At 37.2% G+C, this 13269-nt stretch overlaps 1 long non-coding RNA gene across 1 annotated transcript in view; it reads right to left on the bottom strand.

Annotated features, from left to right (window-relative positions):
- Nucleotides 1–307: 307 nt before the first annotated feature.
- LOC138141784 (uncharacterized) overlaps nt 308–13269 on the bottom strand; it is a 327266-nt gene continuing 314304 nt past the window's right edge. Inside the window, exon 4 of the long non-coding RNA XR_011163257.1 lies at nt 308–1953. This is a non-coding gene — a long non-coding RNA (uncharacterized lncRNA). The remainder of the gene's footprint in view (nt 1954–13269) is intronic.

Genomic DNA, 13269 nt, shown 5'->3' with positions numbered 1-13269 from the left:
GACAGGGAGAGCCACGTTTTACATTTCTTTTGCATTCCCATGGCAGTTAGCACAGTGCTTAATAGATAGCGCATATTCAATAAATGCTTGTTGATTTGTTGCCTGACTTAGTGAGTTCAATAAAACTATCTCAAGGGAATTCAAGGTGATGTGCAGTTAGCTTATATTCCTCCAACATCTCTAGGGAGCTAATAGAGAATCCCTATTAGATGACACTGCTGTAAGAGTCTCAGGAATGTATGCAACAAGAATGGATACACTTTGGTAATATTCAGGAGTTTTTATTAGAATGTAATATAATATAATATAATTAATATAACATGATAGTGCCCAAGAATCATAATGTTTTAATATTAGCAGTGAGTTAAGGAAGCTGATTTAATTCAATTAAATTCAAGAAGCTTTTTTTGATCACCTACTATGTGCAAGGCATTTTACTAGGCACTGGGAATATTAGGGGAAAAAATAACAAACCTACCCTGCCCTCAAGGATCTTAGGTTCTATTTACAACTGTTAAAAAGGTAAGTAAATAAAAGATAATTTGGAGAGGAAGATAGCACTAACAACTAGGAGGTTCAGGAAAGGCTTCCAACACAAGTTGGCATTTGAGTGGAGTCTAGAAGGATGCTAAGACTTCTTAGAAGCAGGGATGAGAAAATGAAGATCACTCCAGGCATGGGAAACAGCTGTGTTAAAGCAGAGAGAGGGTGGAGCTAAGGCACTGAGTTTTAGGAACTTTAGTCCTAAAGTGGCAGCTTCTGCCCCTCAAATTCTGATATTTTGATTCAAAGTGAAGTGAGCAGAACTAGGAAAACGAAGTATAATGATGACAATGTAAATGAAAAGAATAACATCAGCAAAGCAAGTGAAACAAAATGCTATGAAATTATAATGACCAACATTTGCCCCCAAAGATGAGATATGAAAAAGTATCTCCCTTGTTGGCTTGCAGAGATGGAGGGAGAGGGGGCACAGGACCATGGAATACTTCAGATAATGGTGGGCTTAGTGGATGTGTTGGCTAGTTTTTTGAACTTTTTTTTTTCTTTTTTATTATAGGGACTGGCTTGTGGGGAGAGGGGAGGTAGCAGAGGGATCTACAGAATGTTCCAAAAGTCTTAGCTCAGTTTTAAGTTTTAACAGATTAAAATTTCCCTAAGACTTTTGGGATATTCTATATTAGAAAAAGTAGTTAATGTAAAAACAAAAAAATGGCCATTTTTTTAAAGGTATACCTTCCAACTGATATCTTCTAAGTATACCTAATGAACATCACTATCTAATAGTATAGATTTTACATCATAACCCCATAGGTAAGAACCAGGTAGAAGCCACATTCCTTCACTAAATCATTGGGCTTTTTCACTGAGTTCAGTATCTACACTGATCAGAATGATGCACTGAATACTAATGTGTAATTCACCTCACCTGTCTGGGTTTGTCAAGCTAACGAGTATTTATTGGAGATCACTATGTGCCAGCACTATATCAAGCACTGGGGAGACGAAGAAAGGCAAGAAACAGTCCCTGCTCTCAAGGAGCTCCCAGTCTAGTGGGGAAGATAACGTGCAAACAACAACGTAAGAACAAGATATGTACAGGATAAATTGGGGGCAGATTTCCTTATATGTAAAATGAGTACAGTACATTTCCAGGCATCATGGTGCTATAATGAAATGACAAAATTTGGAAGTACTTAAAGCAATTTAAAAACTAAAATAGTTCATTAAGGCTCATCACTGACATGATAATTTAGTAATTAGAGCAACTACTCTTCTTGGGTTCAAGGACATCTTCTTTAATAAGCCAATAATTTGATGTTACCTGGGCAGTTAAGTGGCACAGTGGAAAGAGGGCCAGGCCTTAAGTCGGGAAGACTCATCTTCCTGGTGTGTGACTCTGGGCAAGTCACTTAGCTTTGTCTACCTCCGTTTCTTCTTCTGTAAATTGATCTGGAGAAAGAAATGGCAAACCCCTTCAGCATCTTTACCAAGAAAGCCCCCAAAGCAGGATACGAAGTGTCAGACATGACTGAAAAACAACAGCAACAAGAGTTTGCTATTACTGAAGATCCTATTTCAAAAGCGAGTCCTCAAGTAGCTTACCATTTACTAAAGGGAGCAACAGGTTTACAGGGGAGCAAATTGATAGTGATAATGATAAGGACAACTAACACTTACATGTGCTAAGCACTATACTAAGAGCTTTACAATAATTATCTCATTTAACACTCACAACAGTCTTGGGAGGGAGATGGTATCAATATCTCCAATTTAAAGATAAGGAAAACAGAGGTTAAATGACTTGCTCAGGATCACATAGCCAGTGACTGAGACCAGATTTGAATTCTGATTTAAATTTAATTTAATTTTAATTAAATTATAAATAGCTGCCCCTAAACCTGAAAGGTCAGAGAAGAAACTACAACTGAAGTATTCCTGGATAACAGGTAGCAAATATAAGGTTCACAAACACTTTACAAATTTTATCTTTTTAATCCTCATATAGGTGCTACTATCATCCATATTTTACTTATTAGGAAAGTGAGGCACAGAAAAGTTAAGTGGCTTGCTCAGAGTCACACATGTGACAAGTGTTGGGGCCACATTTGAATTCAGGATCCCCTAACTTAAAGTCTAGTGATTTATCCACTCCACCACCTTTCTTCTTCTGGCTCTGATGCCAGTTTTCTATCTACAAAGTCATGCTGTCTATAGATTATATAGTACATAATATATAGCACAGTAAACTTTATTATAGATCCCATGAACAAGATGCACCATTGCCTATTCTATGGTGGCCACTTGTACTCCTGATTAAAGCATCATCTCCTCTATCAATAATTTATTTATTGTGTAATTTGCATTGACTCTATTCAACACACAACTATGCGTTTTTATACACCTAAATGTGGCAAATAACACCTAAAATCTGTGGAAGGAATCCTGAGTTCTTGAAGGTTACATTAGCCCTGGCAGCCCTATCAAGTTACAAAGGCTTTCAGTAATAGACTTGATAACAGACCCACCTAATTAGTTTTAAGAGAGTCTAGTTAGTCACAGGATTATGAAGTTTGACACTGAAGTATAGAGATATCATGTTCCATATCATTTGGGAAATAATCACATAAACAATATTACCAATTCTAGTAGCTAATTGAAGATTCTTGAAGTGGAAGGGATAGCCCTAATTTTATTTTAGGGGAAAGAACACAGGGTTTGACGTAAGAAACTAGGTTCAGATCCTGGCTCTACCTTTCACCACCCATGTGGTCTTTGTCCTCTTTGGTCCCAGTTTCTTCATCTCTAAAATGAAGGGGTTAGATGGGATGATGTAGTCCATAGAAAACTATTCCCTCTATGATTATCTTATGAATTTCTCAAAAACTATTAGAGATATTTTTTATATATTAAGTTGTTAGTCTTGAAAATATATACATTTAACCAATGCATACAATAATGTTGACAATCTACTCTTCCAGTAGGAGGAATAAACAAAATAATTTGGTTCAGAATTTTTCTATTGCCTAAGAAATTGTTACCTTCTTTAGGAGGAAGACCAAATAAGCCAGTCTGTCCTAACAACCAGATCAAGTTACACATTTCATTTTTGTTCCCATATGGAGTTGTCAGTGGTCTGTAGATGGATTGACTTACAAAACTCTTAATTATCAGATAGTGCCGTTCCTGAATCACAGAAAATTTAGATTACAGTAAAGCTAACACTACCTAAACTTAATAGGATGGTAGGGTCAGATCAGAATCCATGGCAATCATGTAATCATTGCCTTAATTTCAGTTTCACCTTTGCACAAATTCCATGGTATTCTCACTTTTACAAAATCACAGGATCTCAGAATTTCCTAAGGGAACCCAAAACCCACATAGTCTAATCTGTATGTGAATAAGTATTCCTTCTACAGAATCCCCTACAAGTGACCATGTAGCCTTGTTTATGGGCCTCTAGTAAGTAGAAGATGCTGTCTCTCTTTTGCCTACCCTACCCTTTATTGGTGCCCATGTCTTATCACTCTGTCAGAGTTTAGTTGCTCATACTGTTCTTTGAAACCTGAAAGAGGCTCATGTATTGCCTAGATCTCATTTTGCTTTTATAAGGCATAGAAATCCATGCGTTAGACATAAAATAATTTATGAAAATCTCAATTTTTTACAAAACTTATCATAGAAATTCATATGACATTCCAATTTTACATAACCTACATAATACCATGACTGTCATAGTAACTGCTATATGACTCCTCAGATGTTTTCCTTTAGTCCTCGAGTTCTGGATTTGAATACATTTATTAATCTATTAACAACAAACACTTAAGGATTTATACCTTCCCTGTTTTTTATTCTTAACCATTAATAATTCCAATTCCTTACTCAATACATTTATGAATCTTTCACTATTAATATAATCCACTCCCTACAGTTTGTTATTTATCTTTCATTATCAGTAGAAATTAATATGAGCCAATTGCTAGTAAGTAATGTCATTCATTTTGAATGATCCATTTTGAATAGTCTGTTTTCTATATAAAAGTCATCAAGCCCTGACTAAAATTCATCCATTTCTAGGTAGGAACACAGCCTTTGATTAATAGTGCCAGCAACTCATTACCCAACAGTTAGTCCAAGAAGTGAAGAACATCAGATTTAATTGAAATTATAGAATACTGGTAGACAGAATGCAATTACCCAAATTGGAATGTAGCCAGGACCCCACTACTCCCTTCAAACATGCCAAGGTGTCTTGAACAATCAGAACCTTAGTTTGAATATCTCATCCCAACCTGGCACTTGTAACATGACATGCCCATCTATGGGGTATTAGTTCAATAAGCACCGATGCCAAGCAAAGAGTGCCACCTGCTGCTTTCTTGCCATCTCATCTATCTACGCCAATATGTGCTTTTTTGGGTATCTCCTACCCTCACACTTTAAGGAAAAAAATCACAACTTTTGGGACTTTCATCTGACAAATCCCCAAGAACATGGCTACAGAAAATATGGGGCAAAAGAAAAGTAGCAAATATTAGCATAAAACAGATAACCTGTTTAGGCTTCGATCTAAGTTTAATCATCTCAATATATAAACACATATATAACTTGGTTCTATAACATATCCTTGTTTACCATCTTTTCTATTCCCAAATGCCCTGCTTATCTGGATGCTCATTTACTGAATATAATTCCAGATCCTCTTTTTAATTTGAACAAGCATCTGTTCACTGCATTTTTAAAAATCCCTTTCTAAAGATACAACTTCTTCTACTGTGGTTTCATTGCTCAGTGTTCAGAAGGGAGGTTTTCTCCACTGGACAGTGAATATTAAAATGATGAGGATTTTAGCAGCAAATCAATAGAAGACTGAGCCAACCAATGTGAACCAGTTCCATTCTCTGACTTAACTAATTCCACTTTGAACCATGCTCAAGAAAATATATTGCTTGACAGCCTGAAGGAGGTTATCTCTCTTATAGATGAAGGGAGAGGTTAATTGGATATTAGCAAAGCCCTCAAAATGATATACCTACTTCTGTTGGAGAAACCAAAGGGTGTCAAGCAGAGGGATCCAACAGTCAATTTCCCTTTGCACATGACTAATCTTTGTGATGAATATATAGAGAATCCAGGCTGCTTTTTCATTGTATGATCTTTTAAATTGCCTCCAAAATTTAACTAATGCTTAAGTTCTGGTTACAGTCCTACAGCATTAGTGCCATTCTAAGTGGAAGCAAGCAAGCCAGCCAAAAGGTCAAGATAAAATCTTCAGAAATGGTCTTCATCTTTTGCATTAGAGGGTTGTATTCTTTAAAATCTTTTTGGTATTTGTAATCAAACATGAAAATCAGTCATCCCTTACCAGCATATGAAGAAACTTACTGAAAGTCTTTTTGATTAGACCACCTTCCTTATGACTTCAGATGGCCTGATTTCATGCCACTTGTTTTTGTGACAAAAATTTGAAAATAACAAATTTAAGTGTCACCATTCACATCACACTGCTAACAGTTACACAAAATATCTTTGTTTAGGGGCCTAATAAAATTGGTCATATAAAGAGGAAATGAGATTTTTAATGCAAAATGAAGCTGACAGTGCTCTTCTATTACTAGGGTCTTATTAGGGAAAAATTCTCTGACATCTGTTTATCCCCTGCAGCCAACCTTGTATTCAGAATACAGTAATTGATTCACAGCATCCACTGGGGATCTAACTGGCTCACTTTCCCACACCGCACTACACAGGTATCTCTGCAGCTAATTCTGAATGTACGTCTACATCGTTATCTCCTGGTGAACTGTGACCCTAAACACTTTGGAGGCCCAGATGAAAGTGCTTCCTCAACCCTCCAGTGCTAGGGGTATAGGGGATTCTGCAGCATGGCAATTCACACAGGACATCCAATCAGAACCATCCCCTTTGAAGCCCTTCTCAGCTGGGAGACCATGAATGATTCATAGCTTCTCTGCACAGACTAAAGAGCACGAGTAAAGCTAGTGTGTATTATTCAGGACTGCAACCTCAATAAGCCTCCATGTTCAGCAAATTGCTACAATGTTTTCTGCTTAGTCCTTACTTCTATACAACATCTCTTTTGTGTACAACTTTTAACAAAGAAAGGTCTTCTGTTTAAAATGAAGGCGTTGATTACACCATTTCCCTTCTGCTGAAATTGGTGTTGTCACAGATTTGAACAATGTCCCAAGCTGATGGGAAAGGGAATGCGGCTTCAAGGGATGGTGACAAGATTGCAACTTTACAACTAGGTCTAGGAGGGGTTGTCAATTGTGTTCCCCTTCATTACGGTATATTCAAAATTTTAATTTTTACGGCATCCCTCTGCGTTGTATGGAAACTCTTCTAGAGAGAAACATTTTAACCTCTGTAACATGGTTTACCTGCTGGAAAATATGCTTTGCCAGCCAAGACTGCTGGGTTGTCTATGAGGCCTAATGTAGAGCCCCACACATGTGGGCAGCAAATACCCAGAGATCATCATGCTAACGATTACTAAGCATCTCCTCAATCCAGGGGTTCTGAAGACACAATAACTGCATATTGCCCCCCAAAGAAACATCAGTTCTTGAATCTTCATTATTAAACAATCTGTGTTTTCTTTGTGTCATGATTCATGGAGGGTTTATATCTTCCAAGTTGAATTATAAGCAGCAAGAGAACACCATAGAAATGCTGTCTGAAAAGAAAATTTCCAGCTAATATTCCAGGCTCTCTGGCCTAAGAGTGCCAGTGGCCACCTAAAAATGAGCATATCAGAGAATTTCATGTTTCTAGTCCTACCTATATATCCCTTTTTCTAAGCATCTCTGTCTGATCATGAATTGGAAGGTAATCTACCTATACTTAAACGATTAATTTCACATACAAGAAAATATTACCAGGGTTTAAATGATGTCTAAGAAATATTAAATCACACTCTTCTGTTGTTTGGTAGATGATCTTTCCCCCAAATTGACCAAAAAAGAAAAAGACAAAAAGAAAATATTAGTGTAATCACACAATAGTCTCCAAATTGTTTAGAGTTGAAAATTAAGATGGTATAATTCAGCAGTAGCTAAAGTCACTCAAGATCTTCTATTTCGGAATCACCCAAACCCAGTGATTTCAGAATTTGTTGGTTTCTGGTTAGTATGGATTTCATCCACTTTAGCAGAAGTTTGTTAGTTTCTTCTTTCGCCTAAACTCCCCTGTGTACAACTGATTTGCTCACTGCTGGTACTGATTGACAGGTATAGCAATGGAAATGTAAATGATATGCAAATGACCATGTTGGGGTAGCTCTTTGTAAACAGAGTTGATGGCTATATGAACATAGAGCTCTGTGACAATTGCCTTCTATCTTTGTCAATGGGAACACTCAGATGTTGTAGCACACAGGTAAACCAGAATCAGTTTTGTTCCCTTCTACCTATCTCAGGAAGGCTCTCTAGCATTGGCCTTGGGGACATAAGTCCCTCAACCAGATACCATTATTTCTTTTCCAGAAATCTAATTAAAACTGTCTTGCATGGTTAGTCCTAAATAATAGAGAATATGTGATTTCAATTAAAAAATCCTCAACAAATGACATAATCAGTATTTATGTTCAAAATCTCTGCCCTGAGTCCCTGTCTCTATCCTCATGAAGAACTGAGCTATTTAGTCATGCGACACTTTTCCTTCTTTCATCTAAGCCTTCCAGTTTATCTGGGTAACATTTCCTTCCTTCTGGGGTGGAAGGGATTTCTCCCATCCTCAAATTCTACCTTTCGGTATCCCATGCCATTGGGAGTGAGAGAGAACAAGGCAACTTCTCTATCTTCTCAAACTCCTGTGAATTGACATGTAAACATTCTAGTCAGTTTTCAATGTTTATCAGTAGTTCTGAGCTTGGGTCTCAGTTTGTTTAATCTTCTTTTCTCCTTCCCTTTCACTGTATCCTTTGACACATAAAAGGTATGAAGTGCTAACCATGAGCCACATGATTTTTAGATAGAAAGGACCATAAAGATCATCCAATGTACATTGTTGTTGTTTGTCCTTCATTTTCAAAAAGGACCAATGTCTTGACTCGTGGGTGAATTGGACTTAAGTGAGGCAGAGTTGCACAAAGTCATCAGCCTCACTCTCTCTTCCATAGTCATTGAAGTCCAGTGGTGAGACAACTGTCAAGATGACTGGAGATGGCCCAGATGCAGTGGACGACCTTGGCGTCTTTGATGTCTGACCAAGCTCTAAGCACTCCACAGCGTCTGCTTCAGTCACCTACATGACTGTTAGAACAAATTGCTCTCCTTCACGCATTCCACCAAAGGAAGTCTTCACATGCTTGGGGTAGATGCCCCTCCCCCAACTCACTGATGGGGTGGAGACCCTCATAAACATCATCATTTGTACATACAGATGAAGGAAAAGAGGTTGCTATAGATTGTGACTTGCTTAAGGTTAGACAGATGATAGAGGTGGGATTGAAGCCAAATTTTCTCTCTCCAAGGCTAAACAATAGAAGAATAAAGAAAGTTATAATAAATAATCAGACAAACTGAATGTATATGCTCTGAAAATAATTGAGTTCTAGGGAAGCAACACATACTATGACATTTTCTCTATGAAAAAAGGAAGATGTGAGTTCTTTTAGGTTATTTATTGTAGATTGTTCATTGTAATGAACCCCACGAAATAAAGTTCTGTTATTGCTACATGACTGTGCTTGTATAGATAGGCCGTATCAGACACCATATTTTTTTTTATAATGATAGGTAACAATGCAATGAGACAGAGTGTTGGACTTAGAATCAGAACGACCTGAGTTCAAATCATGACTCATATTTACTAGCTATGTGTCCCTGGGAAGTCACTTAGATGCTGTAAGCCTCAGTCTCTTCATTTGTAAAAGAGGGTAGGAACACCTACCTTATAGATTTGTTGAGATAAAATGTTCTAGCACATGTATTTTATACACCTTAAAGTACTACATAATACTAGTTATTAGTTTGGCTTATCTAAATTATTAAAAAGATTAACACATTTACTGGGTGACTACTCAGGCAAGACGTATGCTAGGATTTATAAGCTATACAAAGAATAATGATACATTGTCTCTGCCACCAGAAACTTTATTGGTATGATCAGCAAGATAAAGAACAAATGCTTTTATAATTTTGTAAAAATATTCGTAATAAAAATTTTGAGAGGAATTAAGGCAGTAAAGAAGAGATATCACTGAATTTTTTGCTAACATTAAATGGAGACATTCTTGGATTTTCTTTCTTTCATAGATGAAAATGTTGATAGTAACATGAAGTGATACAAAGGAACGTGAATGGGATTTCAATTGTGATGGTTGTGAGGAACATAAATCATAAATGTCAAACTATTCTTCGTGTTTTTCTCTTTCTTTATCTCGAGCCAGGCTATACGAAATAGCAATGGCTATGTATACTTGGCTCTATGAAATGAGATTTTTCACCCAAGGACATTCTTACTATCATTAGTATATTGCAGAAGAGAGTTGCAAACATTTTAGGTACTACAAAATATTACTACAGTGATTTATCATACTATTAGGGTGAAAAGCCTGTTATAATGGGAGAAAACATTAGATTACATCCCAAAAGTCCACACTCTAATCATGTACTTCTTATGATATATTATGCATTACATATACACATATGCATAGACTTCTTCTTGCCACCACTCTTGTGAATTAAATTAGCGTTTTTATTTTATTGAAAGATATAAACCAGATAACATGAGTTTCAGGGAATTAGCCTTAGTGAAGTAGAAAGCACACTGCCAGGTATTTTGTTAGAGGACATGAGTGCAAATCCAAAATCTGTAACTTATTATCAATATCTTTGCCAAGTCACTTAACTTCTTTGGTCTATCTGTAAAATAAGAGCATTGGACTGAATGATCTCTAATGTCTCTTTCAGATCTATATGATATGATTCCAATAAGAACGGGCAATGGAAAACATGTCATAAGATGTGAGAACAGTAAATGTCCAAATTTTCCAAAAAGGGAAGAAAATGGAATTAAAATATAGATCACTGAACTTGACTTCTATTACTAGCATAATTCTCCAATGTGTTATTGAATGGATACGTAGTGAACCTCAAGAAAAGGATACAATGATGACCTTGATCATCAAGAGCATGTCATGTCTCCTTAAGCTCATTTTCTTTTTTGACAGGGTTATTAAGTTGGCAGATCATGAGAATGTTGTGAATAGGGTTTACCTTAATTTAGCAAAGTATTTAATAATGTCTTTTGTGGAAAAGATTAACAGATTCGGTCTAGATGATAGTATAATTCAAAATATTTGAAACTGGGTGAATCACAAGTATGACAGGTCTTTCTTGTTTTCATATCCACTTGGAAGAAAATCTCCAGTGGAGTGCCTCAAGAATCTGTGCTCAGTCCTGTGTGCCTTAACATTTTTTTGGTAAATGACTTTTGAATAAAGGTCTGAATGGGATGTTTATCATATTACAAAGCTAACAAGGATAGTGAGCACACAAGATGATAGTATGACTCTAAAAAGATTTTGACAGGCAAGAATGCTTAGCTACATCTAATAAGATGAAGTTTACTAAATTTAAAATCTTCCACAGATTCAAAAAATCTACTTCATAAATACAAAAAAGAACTATGGTTAGATAGTTTGTCTTGAAAAATACACAGGAGGCTTTCATGGGCTATAAACTTAATATGAGTTACAATTATAATACAGTAGCCAAAAAGGCAAATGTGATTTTGGATGGCATGCACACACGCATATGTGTGTGTGTGTGTGTGCAGAATCCTTTCTTCAATATATCAGGCAAATGATTAACTACATTTTGCTTAAATATTTCTGGGAAGGGGACTTAACTACCTCTCAAGATAGCTCATTCCAGTTTTGTAAAGTTCTAATTGTTAGCTTATTGCATGCATATGTACAAAAAACCCAGACAATGACCACTTCTCAGTCACAGGACGGAAGGATGGGGTTGTTGCCAGCCCTCATTCCCAATTTCCAACCAATCAATAATATTTTCTTCCCTCCGTGATGCTAGCCTTCCGATTTTCTGTACTCCTCCAAACTATAAAAAGAGCTGCTAACCCCAGAACTGGGTTTCTACTGTAGAAGCTGAGATCCTATTTATTGGTAAACTCGGGCTTCCCCAATAAATCGACAATGCTTGGAACTCTGTGCCTCAGTCTACCTTAGGTATCAAAACATCTATAGATATGTGCATATATAAGAATGCGTGTATACACATATGGAGCTATTTAGAGATGCATACGCATATGTACAGGCGCAAACTGCGACAGTGACAGGCGGTGGAGTGAGCCATGAGCTTCCTCAGCCCAGACCTCGGACCCCCGAAGCCAGAGGCTTTCCGACCACCCCCAGCACGAGGGGATGGATTCCTCCTCGAGCCCCACAGCGGCTAAGTTAGGGAGTTAGGGAATATTGTAGTCTCACCCAACTAGATAAAGCTGGTCATGCCGCACTCACACCACAGGGGCGCAGGAGATCGTAGACTCCGAGGAACTGCGGCCCCAAGGAAAGTGGGGACTTCCCCTTCCGGGAACGCCGAGCCAGCCCCTCCTTCCGGGAATTCTCCTCCAACCAATCAAAGCCCCGCACAGACTAGGCCCAATGTTCGAAGTCTCTCCCCTCCCCCCTCGTATCCGGTGCTGTGCATTCTGGGAACCTGAGGCTCCAGGCTCTGGCAAATCCCCCAGCTGTTCCCTGGGTGCTCCGAGGTTGGGCGAATATGGGTTTGGACATACATATATGTGTATGTGCATAGTATATATGTACTATGCATATGTGTTCTGCACACATATATATTTCTAAGAATGAAGAGGGGATCATCTTTCTGTACTGATCAGATAACATATAGATTATTTTATTCTATTCTAGATACCATGTCTTAGGAGGGAAGGTGATAAGATGAAGTTTCCAAAGAGACTAACAATGATGGTGAAGGGTCTTAAGTCCGTGTTTTAGGAATAGATGAAGAATTGGAAATGGTAAGCAGAGAGAAGTGAAAATTCAGGAGATACAGTATTTGAAGGACTATCTTGTAAAACAAGGACTAAGTTTGTTCTCATTGGTCCCTGAGAGCAGAATTGGGAGTAATGGGTAGAAGTTGCCAAGACAAATTTAGGTTAGATATAAGAAAAAAAAAATCCTAATGATTAATTTTCCAAAACTGGGATGAACTAACTTGAGAGGTAGTAAGGTCCTTTCTATTCCCAGAAATATTCAAGCAAAAAGTGTTTAATCATTTGCCTGATGTGTTGAAGAAAGGATTCTGTTTTAGGTTAGACTATATGGAAGTAGGGTCTGTTTCTAAACAGAAATTCTATAATTATATAAGTATACTTCCTACATCACAGAGAATTTTTAGTAAATCTTAAAATACTGCTTGGATGTGAATTATAGTATAAGACAACTAAGAGTTTATTAGAAACCTTGGAGAGAAGGTTTTTAGTTGAGTATTGGAGACTGAAGCCATATTGCTTTGAATGGGTTGAGGAATGAATGAATAGTAAAGAGGTAAAGGAAGTGATGTGGACCACTCTTGAGACATTTAGAAGAAATAAAGAAACAAAGTGAATCTCCATTGATGAAGAAATGGCTGAATAAACTAAAATACATTAAAATAATGGAATATCATGCAATGAGAAATGATGATGATAAGGAATTTAGTCACACAGGAAGACCAGGTTTAATTCAGTTAGTTGAATAAACAAAGGAGA

The sequence above is a fragment of the Petaurus breviceps genome, unplaced genomic scaffold (genome assembly GCF_028583685.1).
Source record: "Petaurus breviceps papuanus isolate PSGF00001 unplaced genomic scaffold, PetGlider_PUasm1.0 90491, whole genome shotgun sequence".
In the NCBI taxonomy this organism is placed as follows: Eukaryota; Metazoa; Chordata; class Mammalia; order Diprotodontia; family Petauridae; genus Petaurus; species Petaurus breviceps.
Note: the sequence above shows the minus strand (reverse complement) of the source record. Positions and strands in the feature narration are given on the sequence as shown.